The sequence below is a fragment of the Trichosurus vulpecula genome, chromosome 3 (assembly GCF_011100635.1).
Source record: "Trichosurus vulpecula isolate mTriVul1 chromosome 3, mTriVul1.pri, whole genome shotgun sequence".
NCBI classification, from domain to species: domain Eukaryota; kingdom Metazoa; phylum Chordata; class Mammalia; order Diprotodontia; family Phalangeridae; genus Trichosurus; species Trichosurus vulpecula.
The window spans coordinates 30772157-30790136 of NC_050575.1; positions in this window are offsets into that span (position 1 = coordinate 30772157).

Below are 17980 nucleotides of genomic sequence, written 5' to 3' on the forward strand. Positions count from 1 at the left end.
TTCATGAGACTTTTAAATTGTTGTTCTTTGCTTAAATACGGCACTACTAAATGCTGTCTGAACCAAACGAGGAACCCTAAACTGGAATGAACTCCACTAATTCATTGAATACCTAATTGAACTAAACCCAAATAATTTTTTTAACAAGCATGAAAATAAAGGGTAACTATCAATACTTCTCTCGAAGACCTGAAACTCTGCCGTGTGATACATGACTTAGAAATGTACTGAGTATGTAGTATGGGTTCCCCTGCCCCCCCACTGGTGGAACCCTTTGCTGCGCTAGCTTCACTGTGGGATGTTTAAGATAATGTATGCAAATTAGGCTCACTGCTATTCGACACATTCACTGCCAACAGAAGTCAGTCAACAAAGCATCTATTAAGTGCTTACTATGTGCTAGACACTATTAAGTACTGAAGATAGAAAGAAAAATTGGTTCCTCTTCTAAAGGAATTCAAATTCTAGTGGTGCTAACATGCAAATAACTTGTAGATGAATAAAATATTCACTATAAATGCAAGTTAACCTCAGAAGAAAGGTACTGGAGGGATACAGGAAAGGCTTTTTATAGAAGTTGGGATCTGACCTGAATCGTGAAGGATACAAGGGAAGCTATGAGTCAGAAGTGAGGAAGGGAAGGAAGCATTCTAGGTATGGGAAGAAGCCAGTGGAAGGTAATAGGAGATGTGTGAGGAACAGCAAGTCAGCCAATGTAGCTGGATTGTATAGTTCATGGAGTGGAATAAAAGGTATGAGATTGAAAAGGTTGGAAGGAACAAGGTTGTAAAGCTTTAAATGCCAACAGGAATTTTTTTTTTTTAATATTTGATCCTGGAGGTAGTAGGAAGCCACTGGACTGAGTAAGGGTAATGTGGTCAGACCTATAATTTGGGGAAATCACTTGCAGCTCAGTGAGATGTTGGTGGCAGGCAGCCCAATTAGAAGTCTATTGTAATAGGCCAGATGAGAGGTGATAAGGGTTTGTACTGGGGTAGTACCTTTAAGAATGGAGAGAAGAGGATGTATATGAGAGATGTCAAGAAATTAGAAATGATAAGGTTGGACAACAGATTGAATATGTGGGATGAGTGTGAATGAAGAGTCATGGATCATGGGTTGTATGACATAGGTGATTGGGAAGTGGGGACAGGCTAGGGGTAAGGGGGGAATAGGGAAGATGAGTTCTGTTTTGGACATGTTGAGTTTGAGAGGACTGGAGCTTAGTAGATTAGAGTTAGAAACACTGATCAGGAAATGATTACCATAGAGATAATTGGACCCTTAAGACCTGATAACCGAGTGAGACAGAAGGCCCAGGACAGAGTCTTCATGGTGAATGGACTTGACCTGAGCAAAGATCTGGCAAAGAAAGTTGAGGAGTGGTCAGACGGAGAGATAGCGGAGAACAATGCCATGAATATCCAGAAAGAGTACCTTGGAGGAGAGGGTAATCAATAGTATCAAGGCTTGCAGAGAAGGCCATTAGATTTGGTAATTAACGGATGAGAAGTGACTTCCAAGAGAGCAGTTGTTAGGAACCATAAATCAAATTGCAAAGCTTTTAACAGATATTTTAGCAAGGCAAATGAAGAGGTAGTCAACATTAGGAAGACCTGATACTTAATGTGATACCTGTCAGTGCCCAAGTTGACATAAATTGTAGAAGAGTTCATCTACATTGGTAGAGGGTGTTTTCCTCTTCAAGAGTCCTCTTAAAAAAAAAAAAAGAAGAAAAGAAAAAAGCAAAGGAACAAGGTGGGGCAGGGAATCAAACAACAGACTCGGCCCCGTACTGAGAAAAGGTATCATCTCAGATTTCTATGCTAGGAGAAAAGACTCATGCTCTGAATTTGGTCAACACTCATTTATAGATGAAGAAACTGAGGCACACAGAAGTTAAGTGCCCAGGGTCACAGAATTATTAAGTGTTGGTCTAATTAGGACCAACCAGGTCTCCCTGACTCCAAATTTAGCTCCCTGTCTACTACACTATGCTTCCTTAGGCACTTCCTCAGAGAAAAGATTTGTGTACAGAAAAAAAAATGTCTTCAACATTGGCAAAGGTCTACTATGATTAATTTTATTAAAAGTGTCAGCAGAGCTGGAATTGAAATCCACCTACTCAGGGCCAGTGGTAAAATCCCTCATTCCAGACCTCAGTTCTTTAGGTAGGAAATAAGGGTTGAAAAAGTTGAAAAATAAGGTTGAAAAAATGCTAAATATCCTTCCAAGCCTGAAACTGGACTAAGTATTGACTTCTTTAAGATAGAGATTTGGATAAGAAACACAGAAGACTATTCAGAGGGAGGGGAAGGTAGCAGGGGATTTGTTCTGTGAAGTTTGGATTCAGTCAAAGGGCCACACTTGAGGACTTATAGGGTCACATGGTCTCAGGCACATGTTCTTCACCCCTTCTCAAGGCCATAAACAATTGGCTCAGGGAAATGAATCAATAAACATTAAGTGCCTACCCTATGCTAGGCACTGTGCTAGGTGCTGGGGTTGTAAAGAAATGAAGCACTCCCTGCCCTTGAGGAATTTATCTTCTCTTCTATCTTCTACATAGCCAAATACAAGGCAATAGCAGGGAGGCATTAGCAGTTTTTGGAGATTGAGAAATGTCGGAAGTAGTGTTTGAGCTGAGATTTTAAGGAAATTAAGGAATTCTAGGAGAGGTGAGAAGCGGGTGCATTTCAGGCATGGGAGAGTACAAAAGAACAAAAGCAGAGGAGATGGAATATCCTTTAAGGCAAGTTTGGCTGGAACATAGGAAGTAATGTATAATAACACTGGAAAGCTAGATCGGAACTAAACTGAAAGGCTTTAAATGACAAACGAGTTCATTTGTGAACCTAGAGGTAATAGGAGGAGGACCCCACTGGAGTTTAACAAGCATTGGGAGTGATGGAAGCTCAGGAATTCACTTTGGTAGCTGTGTGGAGGATGGATCGAAGAGGGGAGACTAGAGAAAGGGAGTTATAGGGTGTTTCAATAGTCTAGTAAAAGGTTATGAATGCTTCTACCACGAAGTGGCTGTGTAAATAGAAGGGTGACAGATCCGAGATATGATGGAGGAAGAATTTACAACTTGAAATCAGCAATCCTATGCTGTAATCAATGTGTAAAAGCCCCATGAGAATTGTCACCTGATGCTTAGAGATGCTTTAGCAATTAAAGAGAATTAAGGGTTATGAGAGCTAAAGGTATGTTTTCCAACAAAGAGAATGGTTTGGTTAAAATAATGTGTCTAATTTTTGTGGGGTGAAGGAGTGAACTCGGGATATGAAAAGTTGGAGGTTAAGAGAGAGTGTATTGTAGCCATGTACAAAAAACACAGCCTGGAAGACTGCATTCTTAGTTTGGGGTAGAATAAGTATGCCAGCTTTACTGAAACTTCACATGCATAAAGGAACCACTACTCAATAAAGTAGGGACTAGAGCCAAATTTTGGTCATGGATCTGAATATGGCAGTGATTTATTCCTTTTCAAGCAAAATCCAAAGGAACACAAGCAACTGTATATAGATATGTTTCTTTCCATAAGAAAAGGAAGAAAATCTTGGAGAAAGAGTCCCAAACTAGAAAATTTTATAATTCCTGCCTTTGTCCTTCTGTAAGACAGACAGCCTTTGCCATAAGCCTGTGACCACAACTCATGTCTTCACATAGAAAAGCTGACCGTGCGATTGGATTGTCTCATCCATGCTTCCATTTGGTCAAATATGAAGCATATTTTCTCATCTAGCTTTGAGCATATTTTAACTTGGGTCTCAGGCAAATAAAAGCTAAAATTCTCAGATGGCAGCTTTTATATTTTCCTGAGACTCCAGCTGTCCTCAGCCCTCAAAAATAGATTATGGCATATTCCGTGGCATACAATGGGCAATGGATTTCTTTGTCATTATCTTTGTGTTGGAATCATAGCACTGCTTGCCTTCATACCTATGTGACTAGAAGGAGTTATAAGTGGCAAGAGAAACATGCTGGGTGAGAGGTAGCAGAACCTGTCAGGGAAGTAGGAAGGACACAGGCCACAAGGTGAGAGACTTCAGTTCTGATCTTTGCTCTGCAATCTTGGGTAAGTGCCAGCTCCCCTTGGGGACTCAGTTTCCTTCTCTGCTCATTGAGGGAGTTGAGAAAGGTGATCTCTAGAGTAACTTCCGGCTCTTATTTTCTAGAATTCTTGGCTAGATTATAAGCTTCTTGAGTTTGGGGAATTTTGCCTCATAGCCCCAGTGCCTATCATAATGCCTGGCATATAGTAGGTTCTTAATAAGTGCTGATTGATTGATTGAATCTGGGGGATTTTGTCTCACAGTAGTGTCAGTGAGGTCTTTATCTCAGAGAGACACTGACAGAAGGAGAGGGTGGTAATTATAATTATATTATTATAATTAATAACCCATGTGCCAGGGCAGGAGGCCCTCTTGTTTGGATAATTTGTATCATTTCCCCTCCTGTCATGTCTAAAAATCACATACCCAAGGCCAGATCCTTGTTTATACTCCCCCCTGTAGAGATCTAATTGTGTGCTTGTCTCTAGGTGATTGCAATCATCTCCTTTCCCCTCCTTCTGGCTTAACCCCTCTCTTCATCCTTCCCCTCTAAAATTGTATCTTCCCTTGTGCGGGGTAAAATCCACTTATAATAAAAGCCTATTGCTTTTAGCATTACTGGCTGGTTTGTTCCTTTCGTGGAAATTTCCAAGAACTGCCCAAAGATTATCATTATAAATACTCTAGCTCACATTTTTATAATACTTTAATTTGCAAAATTCTTGCATCTCATCAGTCCTATAAAGCAGGTATTTCAAGGATTATCATCGTCCCCATTTTATAGACGGGGGAGCTGAGACTCAGAAGAGAGGGTTGTCCAAGGTAACACGCCTAAGTAGATGTCAGGGCCAGGTCTCAGACCTGCTTGACAGCTCCAAGTCCAAAGCTTGCTTTCTATTACACCACGGCTGACTCTAATCTGGTCCTTGGCACATCTAAGGCTTAAGCAGAGGAGGAAGCATGAAGAGAAAGTCAGGAGAAAACATGAAGAGAAAGTCGGTCCTAGATCATAGATCTAGCTCTGAAAGATACCCTAGAGACCATCTAGTCCAAAGCCAGTCATTTTACAGAGAAGGAAACTGAAACCCAGGGAGGGAAGTGACTTGCCCCAGGAATTAACCACCTGCCTTAGGGTGAGCTAAGCCTTAGCGTCTTTATTGGTTTTCAGTCTCTACAATAGAACTTGTTGAACTCAGCCTTTGTGGCCAGGAACCTAGTAAAAGAGCTTTCTTTCCCGGTCACAGACATTACCCCTTTTTTGAAGGATTGTAAATTTAGAACCGAAAGGACGCTTAGAGGTCATCCAGTCTGAGTTCTTCATTTCACAGATGAAGAAACTGAGACCTGGAGAGGTTGTAACGTGCCTGGGCTCACACAGCTATGGATCTGAGGCAGGATTCTTTGATGTGTAAAAACTTTGGTTCATAGATCATGGGATTTGGAGCTAAAAGGGAAACTGAGGCTGATAGTGGGGAAGGGACCTGTCAAGATGACTCAGTGAACCCTGACTCCCAATCCGGTATTCCTTCTACTACTCCGTTTCGCCTCTTTAAAATTAAGGTAGGCCTGAAAAATGCCCATGGCCATTTTTGGCAAACTTACTAGTGGGCTCCATTATGGTTTCAATAACGGCAACTTAGGGCAAAAATAGTCTGTAAACGTTCATAAGCAAATGTTAGTGCTGGGGTCCAGGAAAAACAAAACAAAACAAAAACCTGGGATTAGTTTTTTGTTTGTTTTTCCTAACAGACCAAATCTGCCTTAGCTTTCCCCACTTCTCTTCCCTGGTACCTCAGTCATCTTCTGGAACCTCCAGTAATAGAAACTTCAGTTTCCTGTATAACCTCAGTGATTGTCTTCTTCCCTTCCTGTGGCAATAAGATGGACCTGAGTGAAAGCCCAATCCTTCTCTGTAAAACACCTGGCCTCTCTCCTGTATCGCTTTCTGTTCCATACCAAAGAACCGAAGGAGTGACCTAAAGCCTGGCATAATCTAGATATCAGGACCGGAAGGCATTTTTGCTTGTTTCTCTTCCTAGCTAGGCAGCTTAAAGACTAGGACCATATATAACTTTCCCCCTCCAACGATCCATTTGTATCTTTGCCTCCTCCCAATTTAACTGTGATTACAGGTATGTCCTTGTCGACCTTTCTTTGCCCACCTTCTCATGCTTTCCTAAAGGTCTAAAGTTAAGATCTTCCTTTGTGTGGGGTGAAATGTTCCCCTGATAAAACCTATTGCTTCTAGCTGCATTGGCCAATTCGCTTTTTTTTTTGGTGGAAATATCAAAGTCCCAGAAAAACAACTGCAATGAATTGCAACAGTATGAAAAGTTGACTGTGTAACATGTTTGCCAGTGTATTGTTCCAGTTTCAGGTCCCTTGGCAAAGAGGAAGAGACCTCTGCAAAGGGGGAAGGATTATTGTGTTCTGGGCCTGCCAGAAAAGAAGGTAACACCAACATCAAATGTGAGAAGAAAATTCATGACTGGTTATTAATAATTATAATAGCATTTATTTAGTGCCTCTGTGCTAGGCACCTTGCAAATATTATCCAATTTGATCCTCACAACAACCTTGGGAGGTCGGTGCTATTGCGATTTCTACTTTACAGTTGAGGAAACTGAGGCAAACAGCAGTTAAGTGACTTGTCCAGGGTCACCTGACTAGCATCTGAGTCTGGATGTGAACTCAGGTCTTCTTGACTCTAGGCCCAGCCTTCTATCCACTGTTCTAACTAGCTGCCTCTAGGTCGTTAGGGGAAAGATCAGATCATTTCCCTCATACCTACCAGTGAAGAATAGAGAGGATTAAAAACAGTGCAAGGACTTTGTGAAGACCTACAGATGTGAGTTGAAGGGGAGTGCTGAGGTCATCCAGGCCAACTCATACCTTGTTGGGATTACTTCCATGTAGATTGTGAAACCATCTAAATAGATGAAACACACAGTAGGATTGTCCATGAAAAAGGGAGGGAGCCCATGGTTTATAGTAGGTTTGGCTTCTCCCCACTTCCTCAGTGGTTGTGAAAATAGATGAGGTTGCAGGTCAGGGAGGAAATCCAGACTCAAAGCCTCAGGCCTCTTTGCTATCAGGCACTCCAACAACCCAGTGTTTTTGACACAGTTCAACTGTAATATTGGGTCAGAGGGACCCAAGGGTTCTAGACAAGCTAGTTAACTGCAGGAATTACTCTATTAAGATTGGTTATTGTGGTTAAGGTGTGAAGTGCTAATGAAGTAATGGTAACAGACTCGGTCTACGCATAGGTCCGTTGGTCCCCAGCCACCCAAATATCCCATAAATTTGAGCCTTTTGCTCAATACCTCTGGAGACTGCTGCCTTCTTGAAGGAGAGAGCCATCCCCTATCACTATGACAATAATTCAAAGTCATGCTCATTTGACTCATTGGGTTCTTCCTAAATACCGAACTTTCCAGCAGTGAAATGAGTTTGTTGTTCAGTTGTTTCAGACCCTTCATGACCCCACTGGGGGTTTTCTTGGCAAAGATACTGGAGTGGTTTGCCCTTTTCTTCTCTAGCTCATTTTATAGATAATGAAGCTGAGGCAAATAGGGTTAAGTGACTTGCCCAGGGTCACACAGCAAGTAAGTATCTGAGGCCAGTTTTGAACTCAGGTTTATCCTGACTAGGCCCAGCACTCCATCCACTGCACCACCCAGCTGCCCTGGCAGCAAATGAGTTCTCCATCACTAGTAGAGGCCAGACGACCTCTAGTCAGGGACATGGTGGAGAAATTTCATGCCTAGGTGCTGTTGGACTAGATGACCTTGGAGGGCCTTTCTCATTCTAGGGTTCTTAGATAAATACATTTATTTCCTAGGTTTTTCAAACCTCTCTTACTCTAAACTCATTTTCTGACTTCAAGGTAACACAGTTCTGGTAAGCCACTAGGGATGACTTTTTTTGCATTTTTTCTATTTTGAAATGGAGAAAGATATGCCTGGCTTAAGACACTCATATCAAACAGATAAATCAGGTTGACCTCTTTCAACCATGAGAAATATTTCAATGTTACTTTAATTGGGGAGAGGAAACAAGCAGCTCTAGCAGAAATAATGGGTGCACTTTGTAGATGGCTACTTTTAAAACTCTGGTTTAACTCTCTAAGAGGTAATGACCTGAGTGACCTTTCTTAGACTTGCCTTTTGAGAAATTCTAGGAGTCTAAACTAGACTCACCTCAGTTTTGCTTCTGGAGAAGGGAACATGCACATATTCTGGTGTGCGTGAGGATGTCTTATGCTAATGAGCGTACAGGATAGATACTAAAGGGATGCCTGTACCATTCAGGGGGAAATAGTCCGCATACGGTGAGAACCGATATCCAGTGAGAGCACTGTCCCTCGCGGGCAGAGTAATAATATTCTGATTTTTTTTATAGCACTAAAAAGCTCTTTCTTCACAATAGGTATATAGTCCATCAACAAGCACTTATTAAGCTCTTATTATATGGCAAGCAGTGTAAATGTTCTTGTTCTCCATTTCTAGATAGGAAAGCTGACACTCAGTGGGGTGAAGTGGTTTATCCAGAATCAAGTAATCCTGGCTAATTGTTTGGAGCTAAGCCTTGAACCCAGGTTTTCTTATTCAAAGATCAATGATCTTTTACAATCTAACAGATTTTAGACCAAACCTTATCTCATATAGCAAGATAAAGCTCCAAGTATATAAAAGGTCACATCATAAATAAATTAGAGGAACCGGGGGAAAAAATTAGGTTTGAAATAAATGGATGATAGAGATGATAACATAAGGTGAAATGGATAGTTTTTATTACATAAAATTATTTTTTAATCAAACAAATCAAATGTAGTTAAAAATTAGAAGGGAAACAGTACCTGGGGAAAAAATCTTTGTAGCAACTTTATTATGATAAAGGTCTCTTATCCAAGTTATATATGGAATTGATTCAAATTTAAAAGACGAAGGGGCCATTTCCCAATAGATAAATGGGCAAAAGATATGAACAAGTAGTTTGGAAGGAAATAAATCCAAATAATCACCAGTCATACAAAAAAATACTCCAAGTCACTAATGATTAAAGAAATTCAAATTAAAGCAACTTTGTGGTTCTACCTCACATCCATCAGATTGATAAAGATGACAAAAATGGAAAATGAAATGTTGAAGGGGCAGGGGCAGTGGTGGGATTCAAATGAATTAACAACTGGTTCTCCGTAGAACCGAGCCGAGGCCCTGCCCCTGCTAACAATCAGTTTGCTGAACCCAATCTTAAATTAGGTACTGGTTCTACTGAACTGGTGTGAACTGGCTGAATCCCACCACTGGGCAGGGGACTCTACCAGTAGCTCACACTAGTGCACCATTAGTAGAGATAGGAATTAGAGCAGCCATTTTAGAAAGCAATTTGGAATTATACCCCAATTAACCAAGCGTGATACTCTTTGACCCATAAATACCATGAGTAGTCCTATATCCCAAAGAGGTCAAAGAAAGAGGAAAGGAATCATACATATAGACTCATACATATAGAATCATACATATAGGCAACGTGGTGGTGTAATGGATAGAGCACCAGGCGTGGAGTCAGGAAGAGGAGTTGAAATCCATACTTAGAAACTTGGGCAAGTCGCTTAACCTCTATTCTCCTCAGTAAAATAGGGAAGATTACAGCAGCTACTTCCCAGGGCTGTTGTGAGGATCATACAAGATAGTATTTGAAAGCACTTAGTGCTTGGCACATAGTGGGCACTATATAAATGCTAACTATCATTATTTACAAAATATTTTTAGCAGCTCCAAATTGTAGCCCCAAATTAGAAAGTAAGGAAACATCCTCCTATTAGGGAATAATTAAACAAATTGTGGTACATGAGTATAACGAAATATTGTGTCGTAAGATGATGAAATGGAGTTTCATAGAAAATTGAGATGTCTATGAACTGACAGAGTGAATAGAGCTAGAAGAAAAATTTATACAGTAACAAAATAATAAGGAATAACAACGCTGAAAGTCTTTAAACTTTGAGTAATGCAGTAATAAACCATCAGTCCAAAAGACTGAAGGTGAAACAAACCATTCCCCTCCTGCCAGAGAGGTGATAAACTTAAAACACAGAAAAAGACCTACATTTTCAGATATGGTGAATATGGGATTTTTTTTTTGTTTCTGAGATATGCATATTTGTAGGGAAGTTTTTCTTTTGTTTGCTTTTCTTTTTATTTTTATTTTCTCAATAGTGAAGTGGCAGGAACAGTGTAAAGACAGATTATTAAGGAAAAAAAAACCACCCAAAGAACAATGTTCTTTCCTCTAGCTAGGCTGCCTCCTTAAAATAAGGTAGGCATGACAATACAGTCAAATTATGGGGTCAGAAATCAACTTCATAAGGCTATGGATGCTGCTGGCAACCTTTCCTATGCTAGGTTCTAGAGTTCTTTTAGTTGAGGGATATTTATTAGAGCTAGTTTTCTCAGGATCATAGATTCAGGGCTGGAAGGAACTTCTAGTCCAGACTGCTCATTTTACAAACGAGCAAAATGAGTTCCGTAGAGGTCAAATGACTTGCTTGAATTCTCTCAGGTAGGGGATGGCAGGTCCATAATTTAAACCCACGTCCTCTTGGTCTACATATAGCACGCTTTTCACTATACCAAAAGCTGTCTAACTCACTGACTTCTAAACTTAAATCTTAAAGTCAATATAAATATAAATCATTACCTTTATTAACATTTTCTTGGTCTTTAAGTATAAGCTAGAACTCCCTCTGTAATTTAGATGCCTGTGTGTCCCACAGAAGAAAGCAATACCATTTCTATCAATTCCTATATGATGAATAAGAACTACAAGCGGTGACAGTGGCAGCTGGGAGAAGGGGAGTCAATATCCAGCCTGTACCTTGAAATCAGAAATCAAACCTTGTTCTTTCAAGCTGAATTGCTAGAGATCATGAGAAACCCTGAAAGATGAAGAATGGACAGAGGGCTTTGTCATTTCGGTGAGCAAGTAATACTCAAGGTTTTGTTCACAATTGCTAGCAGGGAATGTTTTGGAAGGGGTTCATACCTGGGGCAGCACTGGAGAGATGAGCCAAAAAATCATCACAGACCAGCAAAAATCCCTTAGGTCCAACATGTAAGGTCCCTTCCAGATCTGAGATTCTAGGGTTCTGTGGTAATGATATAATCTTTTGGTAAATTTGTTTAACATTGCAAAGTCATACATACTTTTTCCAAAGGAAGAGAGCCAAGGACTTGTGTGAAAAGGGAAAGTGCCAGCATTGAGGGTTGGCGGGGAAGTGAGGGAACATAAGGAGAGTGCACCACATTTCCACTCAGGTGGGGACTATGATTATTCAGCATATTTACACAGCAAGGAAAAACCAAATGATTAAAAATGTTTTTCCAACTCTTCAAACACAAAGCAATGGAGTATGAGGAGAGAGAAGGAGCCAGGTATGACTTTCATTAAAAGGAGGCAGTGAAGCTGCCCAGTTCTGTAATCCTCAAACATTTCTGATCCATGTGTTTGTACGTCCTACTGGGTTTTGACTACTCCATGCCCTGTGTGTATTTCCAAAAGTTTTAACTGTTTTAGTGCATTTCACACTCCTCTGGAGTTTAGACGCTCACCGTGGAGTCTGTGATGATTTCTTGTCTCGGGCTCAGTAAAGGCTACATACCTGACAGACCAAAACCACTCCCTTGTCTCCAGGGCATGCCAGGATGGGGCTAGGGACAATTGCTAGACAGGTGTGATACATATTTGCCCTAAAAATAAAAATCATATAGGAAGCATGGGGATGCTTTCTGGGTCAAAGATTTCTGTGAGACATTACTTATCTTCCTCCACTCCAGGTGAGGACAGCTGCCTGATCATCTCCTTGGCTACTCCTGCCACCGTAGAGTTTTGCCTTTAATGTGGAGGCCCATGTAAATACTGTAGCTTGGGAACTGCCTCCTCCATTTCAAGCTGAGAAAACTAAAACTCTCCCTATCCCCTCTAGGTTAATTTTATTAATTGGAGGTTTCGGGTTTTTTCCCCCACCAGAAAATTTGTCAATTCAGAGATCATTGAGTATACTTTCTTTGTTTAATAATTTGTAGTGTTGGTTTGGTCAAGCTGTTGATTGGCCCACTCTTCTTAGGCATCCAGATGCAACTCACATTTATTAAGTGCCTACTATGTGCTAAGGGTCTCTTTAAGCACTCAGGATAAAAAGATGAACTTGCCTTCAAGGAAGGTAACTGGGGGATATAACATGTCTTTGTATCCTTGGCAGCCACCTATCATAGCACTCTTGAATCTAGTAGGTAAATGCTTATTCAATTTGATTGAATTGGCTTCTCTTCAGCTTTTGATGCTGTTAACTAACCTCTCTCCTGCACTTTACTCCTCGTCCTTTCCTGACACCGCTCTCTACTGGTTTTCCTCATCACTCCTCACTGTCCTTTGTTGGATTTACTTCTCCAGCTGGGAATTTCATCAACTTCCACAAGCTTAATTATCATCTCTCTATTGATAAATCCCAAGCCTAGTTGCCCCATAGTGATCTCGAACTCATAATGTCCAAACAGAACTGGTTATCTTTCATCCAAAACCAACCTCTCTTCCTTATCTTATTTTTATAAAAGGGACCAATATCCTCCCCTTATTTAGGTTTACAGCCTCAGGATTACTCTCAGCTATTAACATTGTCTCACTTCTCTTATCCAATCAGTTCCCAAATCCAGTCAGTTCTACCTCCATTTATTCCCTATACTCCTCCAACACAATTATCCCCCAATTCTTGTTAACACTCTCTTACTGTAATAGTTAACACTCTTCCTGTTAACACTTTTATTGCAATAGTTTTCCTGCATCTAGCCGTCTTCCACATATTTGCTAAAAATCTTTCTAAAACATAAATCTGGCCTATGCCCTTCCCCTATGGCTTTGCAGGTACAGGATATTTGGTTAGATGGCAGTTTGTTTGAAAAGTGGAATGCAAGCTCTATCGATCACCAGTGTGATATGCGAGCCAAAAAAGTAATTATCTTGGGATGAATTAAGAGAGACATAACTTCTAGGGATATAGGAGTAATAGACTGACTCTCTGTACCCTGCCCTATTCAGATCCAGGTGGATATTGTGTTCATTTCTGGGTTCCACAATTTAAGAAGCAGGAGAGTGTCCAGAGAAGGATAATCAGGATGCTGAAGATCCTTGATTCCATGTCATATGACAATCAGTTAAAAGAACTGTGTATCTTTAGACTGAAGAGGAGAAGACTCAGTGGGGCCTAAATAACTGTCTTCAAATACTCGAAAGGCTGTCATATAGGAACATAATAGGCTTGTTCTGTTTGGTTCCATTGGGCAGAACCAAGGAGAAACATATGGAAATTGCAGAAGCAAATTTGGGCTTGCTGTCTGGAAAAAAGCTTCCTAACAACTTTCCAAGTGAAATGGACTGTTTGGGGAGGTGATGGGTTCCCTCTCACTAGACACCTTTGAGCAGAGCCTGGATGTTCACTTGTCAGGCATTTTAAGTGATGATAATTTAGGACACAGGTTGGATTAGATGACCACTGGGTTCTTGTCCAACTGTAACTGTAACAGGGTTGGATTAGTACAGGTTCCATGGAGCACAGGTAGAGATGAGCTGATCTCCCCCTAGTCACTTCCAAAGAATGTATGGTCTGTGTTGAAGTATCTGGGGATGAAAGAAGTGGTCATTGGAAGCTGGTCATAGGGCAGCCCCATGTGTGTACCACATGGTAGCCCCTGTAAGCCCATCCCAATGTGTGTTCAAATCCAACCCTTACTACATTTAAAATTCTGTGTCTGTGGGAGAAAATCAGAAATCTGACACTATAGCATTTATGGGGGAACTTGCTGGGTGTATTATAGAGGCTGTTCACATTTAAGAGTGTTTTGGACTAGATGGCACTTCCAGGTCTGAGAGTCAGTTTACCCGATTCCACCAATAACCATTAAGCACCTACCACAGAGATGTATAAAAGGAGAGTGGGAAGAACACTATGCTGGCTGGATTCAGAGGACCTGGGTTCAGACACCTTCTATGTTACTTAATGTTCATATGACCTTTGGCCAGTCACTTTTTGACCTGTCATTTCACCTCTCAGTATCCTCATCTGTATGTAAGATGAAGGTTTTGGGTCATACAGCTCCTCATCTCTTCTGCTTCTGATTACTACAATCCTATGTGCCAGATACTGTGCTCAGAGCTAAGAACACAAAAACAAATGCAAAATATCCCTAAGGAGTTTACATTCTATCAGTTGGAAACAATGTGCACAGATAGTAAAATCCAAATAATAATGATAACAAAAGAATTTCTATTTTATTCAGAAAACATCAGGAAGCCTTGAAGTTTTTAGAACAGTGATATAACCAGACCTCTGTATTATGAATGCCAACTTGGCAGTTGTATTGAGCATAGGTTGGAGAGGGAATGTAGTGGAGACTACCAGGAGACTAATTGGAAGGCAATAACCTATGTGAGAGGCAATGAGCCCTGAGGGGCAGCCAGGTGGTAAAGTGGATAAAGAGCCAGACCTGGAGTCAGGAAGACCTGAGCTCAAATCAGACCTCAGACTCTTACTAGCTGTGTGACTCTGGGCAAGTCATTTAACATTGTTTGCCTCAGTTTCTTCATCTGTCAAATGAGCTGGAGAAGGAAATAGCAAACCACTCTAGTGTCTTTGCTAAGAAAATCCCCAATGGGGTCATGAAGAGTCTGAAATGACTGAAAAACAACAAGAATCCCTTTCCAGAGATAAACAATAAAATTTTTGGCAGCTAGATGGCAGCACTGGGACACTAGACTTTAAATCTGGCCTTAGACACTAGCTGTGTGACCCTGGGCAAGTCACTTAACCTCCGCTTGGCTTAATTCACTGGAGAAGGAAATGGCGAACTACTCCAGTACCTTTGCCACTCCATGGACCAGTGGCTCATGAAGAGGCCTGAACGGGGGTGGTGGCATGTTGAGTAGAGAGAAGGGGATGGTTATGAAAGATGTCCTAGAGGCAAAACTGATAAGACTTGTCAGCTAATTGACCTGGGTAAGAGGTAGAACCAAAGGTGATTGTGAGGTTTCAAACCTGGACGCACTGGCGAAGGTGGTGATCTTGAGGAGCCCTAACAGGGAACTTGGGAGGAGGGAAATGCAATGAACTCTGTTTCACACATACTGAGTTCTGAAAGTTTATAGGACTTCTAGGTGGAGATATCCGGGGAGCAGCTGGTGATTTGGGACTGGAACTCAGGAGAGATGAGGAATGGGTGAGAGATGAGGCATGGATTTGTTGATTTTGAAGTCAGCTGCAGACATATGATAGTCGTATCCATGGAAAGGTCTGTGATTTATTAGCCATGTGACTGGGCCTCAGTCTCCTGTCTCTGGGCCTCAGTTTCCTAGTCTACAACATTAGGAGAATGTCTGATTTCTGTCTTTTTATCTTAGTGGGCTATTGTGAGGCTTAACTGAAATAATATATATGGAAGTTGATTTGTAAATCACAAGGTGTTCTATACTATACATGGGGAGAAGTATGATTCTATCTTTATTGTAATTATTATAAATGACAGCCAAGAGTGCAAGTCAACTCAACTCTGTGGGCCTCATCTATAATGAGAGTGTTGGACAAGACATCTTTTAAGGTCTTTTCCAGTTCTCAGTCTCTTATCTTTTGATCCTATGTACAAAGGAAATGGAGTTGGAATCTTTTTTACCATTAAAAGCCCAAACACTTTCTAATTATTTGGCCTGTGGTGCCACATGTCACCCACTGGTACCTGAGCAAGTCTGAACATTGAGTATTTGCAGACTTGGGTGTGACTGGCCCCAAAGTATAACCTGAAGGGATAGCAGCCTCCCTAGGCCACTCCTTTAAAAAGTTATCTAAAACTCTTTATAATTAGAGTTCTGTGTGGCGCCTCCCCTATCCACCCTGATCCCTTAAAGTGTGTAATCTAAATGATGGTAGAGAGTTGCCTGTGATGTTTCTAAGGTTGTGTGGAAGATTAACAGGTGGCATATTAGGGAACTTGTAGCTTTCAACATGGCATTTTTAACCAAAGATACTTTGATTTTCACTGCTTCTTGCTGGAGAAACATATTAACTTACTGAGAAAGAAGTCAGGGTCAGAATCAGCTTTGAGCTAACAAGTCTGATAGAACATAGTAGAAACTTTTATTCTGTGTAATTAGGTACACAGAGAACTGTGATTCCTCTTGGAGTCTGTGACATAACCAGGGTACAAAGCTTTTGTGTTTTGGTTAACAGTGTTCTAATCTAGTTGCATTCTAATAATAACATCTAGTGTTCTAAATAATCAACTCACACAAAGGAAAGCAGAGAAAATGGTACGGCATCTTTCAAAGGAAGACACTGGGGCCAGGAATAATTGAGTATGCTTCATTGTGAAATATGACTTTGTCATAGATTTAAGTCCTTACTACAGGAACAAACGATATGTCTTCTTTTAATGGCTATTGAAGAGAGAAGAACAAAGAGGTTGGGTGAGCTTGTGTGGGGTGTGTAGGGTCTGGTCCCAGAGTAGGAAGTATGAGGTTGCCCGATCTCCAGGTGGACACTGGTCTTTGGGGTTTCTTCAACAGGTTTTATGTTCCCTGAGTGGATTTTCTTATCTTAGAGATGATCTAGTCCAAGAGACATTCTCACTGGACTAGGTCCTGCTGTTGGATAGGAACTTGGCACCACACAAGTCAGCAGCACAGACTAGGCAAATACTAATGAAGCTGACGCACATCAAGTTGAGTAGCCCTTGGCATGGAAGTCTCCTTTATCCCACCTTGAGCGTCAAGACAACACCATCTGCAAAGTCTCCAAACTCAAAACTGAGGAAGGCAGAGATAGAGAGCCAAGTTGTTAGACAAGACTTACCTGGACCCATGATTTTTTGGTCGTGCTGATCTCATCTTTTATTTTGCTTATTTACATTAAATGTTACCAATGGACCATGGGGTGATTCGTGATAGGCAGCTTCTAATGAGTAATGATGTCAAAGAGTGAAAGGAATGGGCAACACATAACCCACTTGGGATGCTGATGTGCCTGGCCACTTCTCTGGCCATATTGGTGGATTAGTGTCTCTTAAGTTCCTGAATAAGCACCTAGATAGAAAAAAAAATTGGACAGAAAATATTCTTGGCTTTAAGCTTTATGAAAATAACAACACATAAAGGATCCTTTTTTATTGTGATAAAGACTCTTGTAGCATCCCTGTGAAACATTTTAAAATAAAGTACAGGCAAACCAATTCATCTCCCCCACCAAAGTACTATTTTCAAGAATTCTGGGTGCCAGGGGAGGTCAGTAGTCTCGTCTGTCTCAGGAACTCTAAGCCCCATTGGTTATGGTTTCTGAAAGGTGAGAGGGCTAAAGTGTAATAGAGAAAACATCAACTCTGCAGATAAGATGCTTAACTATTTTTGATCTTAATTTAATTAACCATTGTATGTGAAAGGAAATTGAATTGGAAAATGGCTGGCAAAGAGGTTTTAAGAGATATCCTCTGTGTATTTACATTTCATCTAATATTTATCAGTTTTAAAAGCAGCCTGAAATACTTAGGTGGTGGAAGAAAAGTTCCTTATCAACACATTTAGTCTAGGCCTCTCCAGGTATTATGTGTGATGTGTGAAATGAGGCATGTGCTTGCTGAGGTGGGCCCCAGCTATTTTAGGGCTCTAGAACAGGGGTCAGCAAAGTGTGGTCTGTAGCTAAATTCTGTTTACCTAAGAGCTAAGAAAGTTTTCTACATTTGTAACAAACTTACTTACAAATGTAAAAACCATTCTTATCTCAACAAAAACAGGCAGGGAAGGTCAGGTGCACAGTTTGCTGATTAGGTCGACCTCTGGTGGAGGACACTTGTGGTGTCTTATCCTAGGGGAAAGGCCTAGAC